The sequence below is a fragment of the Manis pentadactyla genome, chromosome 1, assembly GCF_030020395.1.
Source record: "Manis pentadactyla isolate mManPen7 chromosome 1, mManPen7.hap1, whole genome shotgun sequence".
NCBI classification, from domain to species: Eukaryota; Metazoa; Chordata; class Mammalia; order Pholidota; family Manidae; genus Manis; species Manis pentadactyla.
This window is the reverse complement of record NC_080019.1, coordinates 212,854,702-212,867,746: the sequence shown is the minus strand read 5'-3', so window position 1 is coordinate 212,867,746 and position 13,045 is coordinate 212,854,702. Positions and strand designations below refer to the sequence as shown.

At 36.1% G+C, this 13,045-nt stretch overlaps 1 protein-coding gene across 4 annotated transcripts in view; it reads left to right on the top strand.

Moving 5' to 3' along the window:
- CNTN4 (contactin 4) overlaps positions 1-13,045 on the top strand; it is a 979,742-nt gene that overhangs the window by 454,384 nt on the left and 512,313 nt on the right. The window lies entirely within an intron of this gene.

Genomic DNA, 13,045 nt, shown 5'->3' with positions numbered 1-13,045 from the left:
ATTGGGTAGTTTGTCTAAAGCATAACTAGATTAGGTCAAGGTGTATTAACTAGGTTTTCTGGTTTTCAAAAACTTGAATTGTAGTAAAAGTGTCTTGATTGCCATTTCAGTTTCAATAGCAAATAAATATATGTATAGAGGATTTTACTAAAATCAAGACATATTTGAGTGCCTTTAAGAAAAAGAGCACTTTCCAGGATATGAAACATCACAGGCATATAGAGTACATACAGGATAAGAAAAAAATCCAAGGGGCTGCTTGCATGCCTGGACCCACTATGCAGCAGGCTGCAGACCCCTACCCTGAGGCTATTGTTTTTTGATATTCACTTCTCCCATGCTATAGTTTTATAGTTTTAAGTGACTTGCCTTCTTGTGCAGATAGGTTGATCATTGAATGAGCTAAATTGCTTATATTCTGTTTAGCTGGATCCGTTTTCTTCACTCTTGTTTGAGTGACTCGGTGATGTGGCCACTGCATGAGGATCATGATGTTAGTCAGGCACAGGTAGGTTTGATCATTGCATGAGCTAAAGTGCTCATGTCCTGTTCAGCTGGATCAGTTATTTTGATTTTGTTTGAGTGACATGGTGATCGTGACTACCACATGAACATCGTGATATTTAGTAGCACCAATGTCAATATGCAGTTCCAGAACATCTTGGTATCTCAGTACTTTAACAGCTGCTGATTTGATTCCACTTAGTAGCTTTTCCTTGGCTCCCAGTTAGTAAGAGATCTTATTGCAGTTGATATATTTTCATCCATGAGCAGTGAGAATTGGAGACGCTGCACTTTAGATTTCCCTCACGTGCTTGACTGGGCTGTACCAACATGCTTGCAACCTGGCAGTGGAATAACCTTCTGCTATCACGAGTATCAGTTCTCAGAAAGCCCGTAGTAAATCTGCCCATTTGAGAGCTGCAGGCATTTCTCTTTCCAAATGTGTTGTTGCCATGATTTTCATCATTATATGCATTGGCTTAGAATTCATCAAAAGTAAGTAAATAAAACCTTGCTCCATCACTTTCTGCCTAATGTAGTTCATTGTCAGTGTACTTCTTTATCTTACTGACGTATTCTCTTTCCTTCTTAAAACCACACTAATTGTGTGTAGCACAGAGAAGGCAAATAGTGACTCTGTGGCATCTTACTACACGGATGGGCAGAGACTGCATTGGGGTATGGGTAGGGACTTGATAATATGGGTAACTGGTAACCACATTGTTTTTTCATATGAAACCTTTGTAAGAGTGTATATCAATAATAACTTAATAAAAAAAAAACACACACACTGTTTGGGACTGAGCTTCAAATTTCCCCATGATTTGATTCTTATATATTAGCATTATCCTGTAGATGCTATTTGCATTTTCTTTTTGTTTTAGAGATAATTATTTAGACATATATATTTTTTTAATGAAAAAATATTCTTAAAGTATTTTGTGTGATTCCAGAAATGTGGCTTAGTCAAGGAGTTACTTCAAGTTTCATCTTCTGAAATAATTTGGTAATAGAAGGAAATAAACTATAGTGATGTTCTCAGTCGCTTTTAACCGTGTGTCAAAAATTTTCTTGTCTTTAAAGTTGTTTTTTAAGTTATGTTAATGTGATAATTTTAATGAAAAGTGCCGTCTTGGTGGATAAGTCATATGGAAACAGATTATCTTTACTAACAGAAGTGACTAGACATATGTACAAATGGCTACTGAGTCTAGGAAAATGAATTCCTAAGGAGTAAAAATATGGATGATGACATTAAAGTGAACCCTGCCACCTGGTGGTATTGGCACTTGTCAGCCGAAATCATAGCGGGTCTTGAGATTGTACCTCTTCTTGTGTTGGCCAGTAAAGGAGATCAAGTTGTTGGCTTCAGGGTGTTTTCCCTTCACCTTGAGCCCTTCTAGAGTCGAAGAAGAAGTAAGAGCCCAGGCAGGTGGGGCTGAGAGGGCAGAGGTGTGCAGTCAGGAGGCCCTGAGCAGCAGTCTCATCAAGGGGAGGGGTGACAGAGCATGTTCCATCTCCATTGTACCTCCATCCCTTCAACCTGGGAGTCCTTAGGAGTCCCGACTGTTACCCAGAACTTGTTTTCAATTAGTTACCACACAACCTGACTAATGTGCATTTTCACACTTGTACCCAGCCTCAGATATGAGGGTGATGTAGACTCACTGTTGGCTGTCCATTTACTCTTTCAGCTGTTACCTCTCTTACTCAAATAAGAAGAGAATATTGACTCTTTCCTGACTCTTCTAGTGGTTTTTTTTGCCTTTTATGATCCCTACTGTATTGTCTTTAGATTCAATCTGAGTGGAATTATCTTCCTCCCCTTATTAATGGTCATGAATGCCCTATAGAGGCTAATACATGCAATTTTACAAATTCAGACTCAAATAAAAATCTGTCTCAATATTCATAATGAGAATTCATGTGATAGGTCCCTGACATCCACCAGAAATAACCTGTGGCAGTGTTTGCTCTAATACTTGATCTTGAAGGAGACGTCTCAGCTTTATGTGAATTGAAGAATTAAAATTGAGCCAATATTACAATTCTAAGGAATGAGAATGTGTCAAAAGCCATGTTTTGAGAGATATTGACTTGTTAACTCAAATAGACTCTTTTACATCTTCAGTTTCAAAAACCAGTGTTCTTGTGGCCAGTTTAGTTACACATACTCAGAAATCTCCTGGTTGGAAGGTCATATCACATATTTAGAGTTAAGAGAAGTAATAGAGGCTGATATTTCTCCATTTTGTGGGTAATTTTTCATAGATCTTATGGCAAGTTAAAGGGGCACATTCTTCATTTGGCCAAAATGTTCATACTAGAGAAAAAATACCAAATTAGTAACCATTTCTATCATTTGTATTTTTTCAAATGACAGTTGTCAAAGTAGAAGTTGACTATTGGAAAAATACATAGTTTTATAAAATCACTTAGTTTAAAACTTCTTGTTTTGTAGATAGGTAATTGGGAGAAAAATGAATCTAAACATAAATACATTCCACTTACAACTCACTTCATTTACCAAAACATAAGGGGAAATCCGAGTAATTATTCATTGCAAAACAGTAGTTGTTTACATTCTTAACAAGGTAACTGTAGCAGTCTTCATACTCTTTCTCTATTAAATTAATAAACTGCTCTTTTCTATTTCCACAGTGAAAATTCATACTTCTGAAGTTTGTTTTCTTTAATATTTGTACAAATATGCACATGTCCATAATGGGGATGGGGGAGAGGTTATGGGAAAGGGGATCATATTCTTCTGAAAAAAAAAAAGGCATGACTCATGGTCCTATAAGTAAACTGAATGTCCTGACAGGGCAGAATAGGGGAACTCAGTACCATCCTGGATAATTGGTTTGTATGATCATTGTACACAACTCAAGGTGTTGAGACCTGTTTCCACTGTTGACTTTCTTGGTGACCTTGGCCATGTGACATTAACCACCTGGCTTACCATCTTAGAAAATGGAGAAATTAGAGTGGCTTAGTCTTAAGGTTTGTTCTAGTTCTGGCTTTCCTCTAGAATGACACTACTTCCTGCTGTGGTGTGGGCGCACTGGGGATTGGTGCTTTTTGTAAGAAACTGTTGAAGACCGATCTTAGCTGTGCTTTGTTGCTCTGAACTCTGGATTCCTCCTGGTCAGCGTGCATCCCTTGGCACTGTTGTGCAGCCGAGGGCCATGGCCAAAGAGCCTTGGCCTCATTTCAGCTTTTTATCTAAATGGTCTCTGAAGTTTTAATCGGTTACACTGTCCTCCTGATTGCTCCCTGTCCTGTCACCTCAGACATGTTTTTGTTAAAAGCTGCCATTTTACTCTTTAGTACTAGTACTAAGGGAGGAAATCCTCTGTTTTTTCTAGTGTTTATTCTTTTTCTTTTGTCATCTCCTTCTAGAAACATATTTAGAATTTGATGGAGGTAGGATTAGGTCAGTGTGAGTGACACTGTGAGTGTAGATATTTAGGAATCTTAAATGAAAAACAGTGTTGGGAAATGGGGATCTTCATACCTCAGCTTTTTCTATCTTGGTGACTAATGTAGACCGCAGGTATTGCCTCATCTGTAAAATACTTTATATCTCTAATAAGAGTTATATCTGGTTATTTCTTATGTCCCTTTCCACTCTTTTCTTGAAGATTATTTGTAATTACCCTTTTCATAAAAGACAATGTTGTCAGTATGTCTTTCTGATAGTTAGTTGCTCAAAGATGCCTCTCCAACCTGACAAAACAGAACTTTATTAGTGTTTCTGATAGCATATCCTCTCACCGTAAGACTCATTGCCCTCCGCTTTTAATTTTTCCCTCAGTTCATTCTAAAGCTCTTGCTTACCTATTGAAGAATTCCTGCTTTCCCTCTGTTTCCCATTATATGTCTCTCTGGTATCTTCTCTCCTTCTAGGTTCCAATTTTGAATAATCTTTTATTTAATCACATGCTTTGTCTGTGCTCTTTCTAAAACAATCAGTAGACTTCGAAGTTTTCATTATTCATTTTCACCCATTGCTAGGAGGCTGTTCAGACTTTTATGAAAAGCCGTGGACATCCTGTTGTTTCTCCATATAGTTGCTTACTTAGTATTACTTGGTAGTATTGGAAATACTCAGTAATTATATCATAGTCCAATTCATAGGTTGATTGGACTGTCTTCTTTTATTACAGAGTTTCCTATGTTATAATCTTCTGCTAAATGCTGTTATTAAGAGATTCTGCTTCTTTGTTAGAATTCAAAAAGGAAACCTCTAACATTTGATTGTTTTATAGTTTGAGGGCATTTCTTCTGTTAAGTTTTTGAACATTTGAATGAGAAGTGACAGTCTTGTATGTCCATGTTTGAGAGACTCTCTCAAGGTAGGTTGAATTATTTTAGAATTTTTGAAACTAATCTAAGCAAGGGCTAATCTAGAACTATTTGACAGCCTGGTAGCATGAAGAAATCCTTTACTTTCCTGAGACTGTGTGTTTGAACACCCTTCAAAGAATAAACCCACTGTTTTGATATCAATGCTAAGGGTTCTAAACAAGAATGATGAGTAGATTTTCTGTCTCACAAGGAAAAGTAGTAGATAATGTACCAGAGAGCCAGCAGCTCGCACATGCAACTTTATTTTCTTTAGAATACTATCCAGAAGACTCTCAGCCAGGGATTTAAGGGTTAAACAGTTCAGACCCACATCTACCACCATATAACTCAAAGGTGACATTTATATATCAGGAAACCTTTTAAAAGCCATCTAAATCTATTGGTAAATTTCAAATCTACAAAGTTCAGCTTGGTGGAAAGTTTACTCAGATGCATTCCTTCATCCCTGTTTTTAAGCCTAATCCTATTGCTTTTAGGCTGACTCAGATTCATAGAGCTAAAATCATTATTACACTTCCCCAATGACTGGTAGTGATACTTGATTCCATAAGCTGAGACCAATTTTATTTAATTCACTGTTTTTAAAGACTCAAAAATCAATGTATTTTACTGAAAATACCAAATTAGCATTCTCAAAGTACGTATCATAAAAATGGTTGACTCTATTGATGTGACATCATAACAAAATAGTACACTGAGTTTGAGCCCAGTAAAAACTTAAATGAATATATTTTTAAGATATCAAAGCCTAGCAATTGTTCTAGGTCAGTGAAAATAGCTCTCTTCTTTTTCTGTCTCAGAAGTGCTACATTTGATTTTATAGCAAGCAAATGCTATAGAACATAGTTTTGAAGAGTCTGGCTATAGAATCTTACTACATAGTTCAGATCTTGGTTCTAGTGTTTGGCTAAAGTGACATTGAGAAAGTTACTGTCTTTGCACCTCAGTTTTCTAAAGTATAGAAAGAATTTTTAAAATGGTATCTGCTGTGTGGGGTTATTGTGCATAGTGAGTAAAACAGAATTAAATACCATCAGCCAACTGGAACCTGTGCTGTATGCTACAGTATGTGAAAAGATGTGATGCGTTTCTAAAATGTAGGGGTCGAGTTGTGTTTTACACACATACATTCAATAGGGGAAATATAGAAAACTGCATTACGTATTTCTGTAAACTGTGTTAATATCGGTATCAAGGCCATATAGACAAGTGGAAAACTGTCTCAAAGACATATAATTGTTTAAGTCACAGAAGTCCTTGTGAATTCATTAGGACATAAGCTATAGACTAGAACTTAAAGATCTGAGACCATGCCTGGGAAATCTAAAGGGCAGGGTTAGGATATAGAGCCCAAGATTTAAGGAACAGAGTACTCAGAATCCTTATACTTGTGAGAGATCACCTGGACAGTATACTTCTCTTGTTTTGGCACCTCAGTTTGTGGTACTTTGTTAAGACAGCCAAGTAAACTAATATAGTAAACTATGAAATTAATGTCTCTCCACAGCATTGTATAAACTATTCTTGATATACTTAGCAACCCTTTTGAATATTTTTCTGGTTCAATAAATATGTTTCTATGTTATTCCTAATAATTCTAGTATAAGTTATTCTTTAAATTAAAAAATGTTTCTCTGCTCACAGAAGTACAGATTAGTGAAATAACTCACCTTTAATTTTTATTCAGTTCTAAAATTCTGCAGTCTGATTTTATAATCTGGTTTAGATTCAAGGCTGTTACTATTGTCATTTTTCATAACTGGTGCTTTAATACTTGTATTTATAATTAAATTCTTAAATTGGATAATTCCTACAAACAGGACTGAATGATTTAACAAATTGAATATAATCCCTAGTGGCAGTTATTTTCCTTTTTATGTATTCACACCTATTTTCTGTGTATATACATATGTATTTAACATATTCCTAAATCTGATACACATATATGTATATATACATATATATGTTCTTTAATTTACTTTTTAATGTTAAAGCATCCTCTGCTTTCGTATTTATTACCTTTGTAAAATATTTAGAAATGCCATACAATGTCCTATAAAACATATGTATCATAAATATTATTGATGTATTCCCATTATTGAACATTTCATTTCCTTGTACTTGTAAGCTTTTGGAATTTATAGTACAGTACCTATGACTATTCTAAATAAAGAAGAACATTTATCTAATTGAAGAATAGGTCAAAGATTATTGTTGATTTCCAATAATTTTTGGATTTGTTGATTTCCAATAATTTTTTTCATAAGGATTATCTATAAACAAAATAACAGTGAAGTTGACTAATAGAGGATGCCAATTTTTTTCTTATCATTGGCATAATTCAGTACAATAGAAAAGAGTAATGTAGGGATGAAATTAAAGTCTGATGCTAAATTTTAGTTAACACATTCTTATTTTCTGAATATATTGTATACCTTGTCAGGTGAATGTGTTAGCTGTTCATCTATACCTCAGCTTGCACCATATCTTCAATATAATACTTGGTCTTTAGAATCCTTCTCAATTGGCAGTAACTTGTTTTCAGATATGTGTCTTGAAAAAATAAAGATTTTTCTTAGTACACCAACTTTATTATTTTTCCCTTAATCTCCACCTAAGATAATAATCTTGAGACCAAAAGTATTTGGAAATGCCCTCAGTCTAAATCCCTGAAGAGATTCAATATAACAAGTCTAGGTTATTTACACTTACAATACAAACTCTGACTTTTTGTCCTTCACCACATAGGCCTGATGCAAAGATCAATGAGGTGTTCTAACTTCACAAATGTGGTTTCTTTTTATCTTCTTTACAATAAAAGGAAAATATATGAAATTAATGTTCTAAGTAAATAAATTCCCAAGCTTTGCTTCCTGATGCTGAACATTTATGTACTTCAAAGACTGCGTAGAATCTTGGAGAAAATAATAGTGTGTATATATTTTTTCCTTCTGATAGGTGTTGTGAGTAAATGAGAAACAGTTTGCGTCAAGAAATGCTGTTTTACTTACTATAAATTGCCACTGCTCACTCAACACTTCCTTCTTAGACCTACTAGGAACTTAGTTACTCTATTTTTTCCCCTTATAGACCCAATAGCTATATTGAGAGAATATCTAAATAAATACAGATCATCTATCAAAAATGAAAATGCTAAAGGAAGAGAGAATATGCCATAATCTACATCATCAGTGTTTATATCTGTGAATATGGATTTGAGCTGACAACTAAGAGATGATTAGAAAAGTTGAGAGCTAAAAGAACCATCCAGAGAAACCAGCATAAATTACTACCCATATAGTTTATTTGCCTCCCCATACAAAGTTTATTTCTTTATGATTAGTAATGAGCTTGAGGGTGAATGTGGCTGTATTTTAAAATGCACCAAATCATAGCTTGATTACATGGAGTTACATCATATTTCTTGGCACTACTCATTTGAGTTTAGAACCAGGTGTCTCGTGGGCATTCAATATTAATTTCTTTTGTAACAACAGAAGGAGTCAGCCGAGACTGTAGAGGTGGGTGGTTGTAGAGCAGAGGAGAGAAAAGATGCTAAGGGATAAAAATTGTATTTCTTCTGCTTCTACTCCAGGTATTGGACATCATAAAATAATTGCTTTCAGCTAAAGATGGTTTCACTGCTTTTAGAAAAATGAGTGTTTTAGTATGATGTGTCCACTGTCTTTAGAAATGCTAAATATGAATATATTTAGGTGTATTGTAGTACATTTAGTAACTAATAACAGGTCAAAAAATATTCAGGGCTAATTACAAGGAAAAACAATTTTTTTTGTAATTGTTTTATATTTATGTGTATGTATATTCTTGATCTGAGCTTTATTAAGTAGTTTATACTCTGCTTACATAACTTTGTTTATTTGCGCATTAAGAAAGTAAAAATAGATAAATGAATAAATGATAAGAAAGCAAAAGTCAATATTGTCCATTAATAATTATACCCATAATAAGTTTTTGAGTGCAGAAACAGTGAAACATTAAGATTCCAAAGCTTCTATTTTGCAAATGAGGAAACTGTAGACTTAGGGGATTTCTTGAGTCATTCCATAGCTGGAACTTGAACCCACGTCTCTGTTTTGTGGCATAATCTCCTAGCTTTCTACAGCTATGTTCTGGGAATTTGGATCAGATTTGGGGTATTTGGGAATTATTTGCTTGTACATTTAAACTCATTTTAATTTTGAAAAATCTCAAATAGAAGACCTCCACACTTTCTGTTTTTGCAACTTTGGCAAATGGCCATTGCAGATGTGGAGATGAGGTGTTCTCAAGCACTTTCCTAATTTTTTCCTAGAGTGAAGTGAGCATATAGTAAAGAAAAAATATTAAACCATACAGTCATTTATATATTCATCACTTTTCCTGTATCAACCCAACTTCTCAATGATAAGTCAAAAGAAAGATTTTTTTTTTCCATATAAAGGAATTACATAGGATAAGCAGGGCTGACCTAAAATTCTCAAAGTATTTAGCATCATTTCCTTCTTTCCTGAAACAAGTACAACAGAAGGTAAACTATGGAATTTTAAGATTATTCACTGTTCCTGACACTATTTATCCTCCATTTGTCAGATATAATTTTCTTAGGATAACCTGATATAACCTTGCCCAGGCTTTTGGTTTAAAATTAATTGGCAGTCAATGGCAGAGGGTAGAGTCACTTAAATTTGCTGAAGCAAGCACAGTGGTATCTACCAGAGTACATGTCAGATTGTTCTCAGAATGCCAAGGGCAAAGATATGTGCTGAGGAAGGCTGTGCAGGTGCCACTGTGTTGGGGGCCTCCTACTCTTAATTAGCTTGTGGTGAGTGGAGATGCCATCTTGACTGACTGCCTGGGATATCAGTAGGGAGGGCCACTGACCTTGGCTACTCTAATGTTTATCTCTGGAGAATTGAGTTGTGGAAATATAGGGCACTGAGCAAGTATTCCAAATATTTTAAAACAGCAATATGTAGACTACACACAGGTCATTAAAACTAACTATCAGTGTATATACAGTGACTGCGGCAAGACACTCCCTGCAGGTATCAACCTACCATTGGGCCAGTGACACCATGCCCCTTGCCATCTAATACCACTTTAGCGATATCATTTTTTTATTTTTAGCCTTAAAAAACCAGCAGGTTAAATCATGTGAGGAGTAGCTCTTCTTGATAATATCAGAAAGGATGCTAGAAATAAGACTGGATGTAAAATAGCTGTGGCCAACTGATCAGCCACCAGGCTTATGTCTTGAATAAGTAAGAAGCCTGCAATTACATTTGAGAATCTCTGATAGTCAGATAAGCAAAACAGGCCTTCTGTAGACACAGGTTAAAGGTTGACTGTGAGATATGATTTAAGGCCAAAGCAAGAAAGTAGCAGAGAGAGAATAGTGGCGGGAAGGGAGACAGAATCTCTATAATGAACTAGCACCAGAAAATCTTCTGCAAAGAAAGAATACAAACAAGAAATAATCTTCCAAACACAGGACTTAAGCTTCCATATTTTCTTTTTATTCCTGACTGCTTGCCTAGCAACAGCTGATATAGTACAAGTTTCCTGAATGTCAGACTGAGAGCTCCAGAAGCTCTATTTCTGCAGGATATTAAGGTACAAATATTTCCAGATTAGTTTCAGGGTGGGAAGATCAACTCACAGCATGAGGCCTCTGCTATCACAGAAATGCTTTGTGGCACTTTTTCTTGTCTTCTAAATGAAGTGGCAAAATTGCCTCTTGAGTCAAATGGAAGAAGTCAAAATGTTGTCTTGTTAGGTGTCCTGGGGAGTGAGTGGCCCGATTCCTGGTTGGATAGCAGGTCAGGACTTGAGAAGGGCAATCAATGTTCTCTGGAGAACCAGATCAGAAAACACCTGACCATACCTGAGTTGTACCAATGATAGCCTTGAAAGTAAACTTTTCCTCCCATTCTGTCATCACTGCAGTGAATGTGCATGAAGAGAGGTGGACTAGAAATCATCAGATTTAACATGGGTCAATTTTATGAAAGGTCACAGCCTGTTTGTGTGTATGAACATGGTATAGGATGTGCCAAAATAAATCCTTACAATTTATTTTAGTCCTCACTTACTATGGGAAACCTACTTTCTATGAGTTACAGAAAACGTATGGCTCACTGGCTACCATTAATTTGAAAAACTAAGGAGGATGTATTTTGACCTGAAAGGAGTAGAACTCCAATCCTATTGCAGCTGTAATAAGAGCTTAACACCTATCCTGTCATTTGAAAAAAGTCATCAGGTGAAGACAGAGCTGTTCACTTAAAGCACTCAGATTCAGAAGTAATCTTTTAAGGTAAAACCCAGTGGAAAACCATTTAGTAAACAAAAAAATAAGGCATGCTAGAGAGGCAGTCCAAGTGCAATCGAGTGTTTCCATCTCAGTGTTGGGCTCCACTTAGGAGGACCTCTAGGTCACCTGGGATTTGGGATCTGAGAGGGGATAACAGAGAATAAAAGTTCAATTCTAGACTTTATGGAGACACCACAGGCCAGTTGGAGCTCATGAATTTTATAGCTTCATTGATTTGATGGCAAAGTGGAATAGGGAGCATAAACAAGACAATTCCATTGCTTACATCAAAACTACCTCCATATGAATTTAGTTATGCAGAGAGTCCATTGGACAGACATTGGGAAATCCTTTGCTGTGTTCACAAAGTCCAAAAATGCTTTAAGAATCAGAACGGTGTTTTCTCCACTACTTAATGCATCCTTTGCCTGTATGTGTTGAAGAAGGAGTGGTTTTGCCTTAGTGTTTTACTTACACATGTGAGCAAAGAAATATCTTGGCTTCTGCATAATGGACTTCTGTTTCCCTTTTTCAATCAAGACCTAGCTTGGCATGAAGGTGAGGAAGAGGCGAGCCTCTCTCTGCTAAGTATTCAGCCTTGCGTATTTTGGATATATCTGACCTGGTTTTTTCTTCTAAGAACACACAAGACAACCTTTATAGTTAATTTATTGAATAAAAACTTTTCTGATATAGCAGTTACACATTTTTTTAACAAGCTTAGATTCATGAATCATGAACTCATATAATCCTAACAGATCAAACTAAGTCTTACTCTGAGACTCTACTTGCCATTATCCACAGTCATCCCTGACAACCACTAGTGGTTCCCTTTATTGGAATTATTCATGGACTGAGCTTAACTATTTTGGTAAAAGATGGGTATTCACTCCTCAGTGCCTTAGTCTTTTTTGGAGAAGATGGAAAGATTATCCTTATGTAATCATAAGTAGACTTTGGCTGCCCAAGCATATTTTTTTTGATATCATTAATTTACAAATATATGAGGAACATTATGTTTACTAGACTCCCCCCATCACCAAGTCACCCCCACTACCTCATTACAGTCACTGTCCATCAACGTAGTAAGATGCTGTGGAATCAATACTTGTCTGCTCTGCCAGCCCTCTCCGTGTCCCACCCCACCCCCACATTGTATCTGCCAATAGTAATGCCCCTTTTACCCCCTTATCCTTCCCTTTCCACCCATCCTCCCCAGTCTCTTTCTGTTTGGTAACAGTTGGTCCATTCTTGGGTTCTCTGAGTCTGCTGCTGATTTGTTCCTTCAGTTTCTTCTTTGTTCTGATACTCCACAGATGAATGAAATCATTTGATATTTGTCTTTCTCTGCCTGGCTTATTTCACCTCTAGCTCCATCCATGTTGTTACAAATGGTAGGATTTGTTTTCTTCTTATGGCTGAATAATATTCCATTGTGTATATGTACCACATCTTCTTTATCCATTCATCTACTGATAGGCATTTAAGTTGCTTCCATTTCTCAGCTATTGTAAATAGTGCTGTGATAAACATAGGGGTGCATATGTCTTTTTCAAACTGGGCTTCTGCATTCTTAGGGTAAGTTCCTAGAAGTGGAATTCCTGGGTCAAATGGTATTTCTATTTTTACTTTCTTGAGGAACCTCCATACTGCTTTCCACAATGATTGAACTAATTTACATTCCCACCAGCGGTGTAGGAGGGTTCCCCTTTCTCCACAACCTCGCCAACATATGTTGTTGTTTGTCTTTTTGATGGTAGCCATCCTTACTGGTGTGAGGTGATATCTCATTATGCTTTTAATTTGCATTTCTCTGATGACTGGCGATGTGGAGCATCCTTTCGTGTGTCTGTT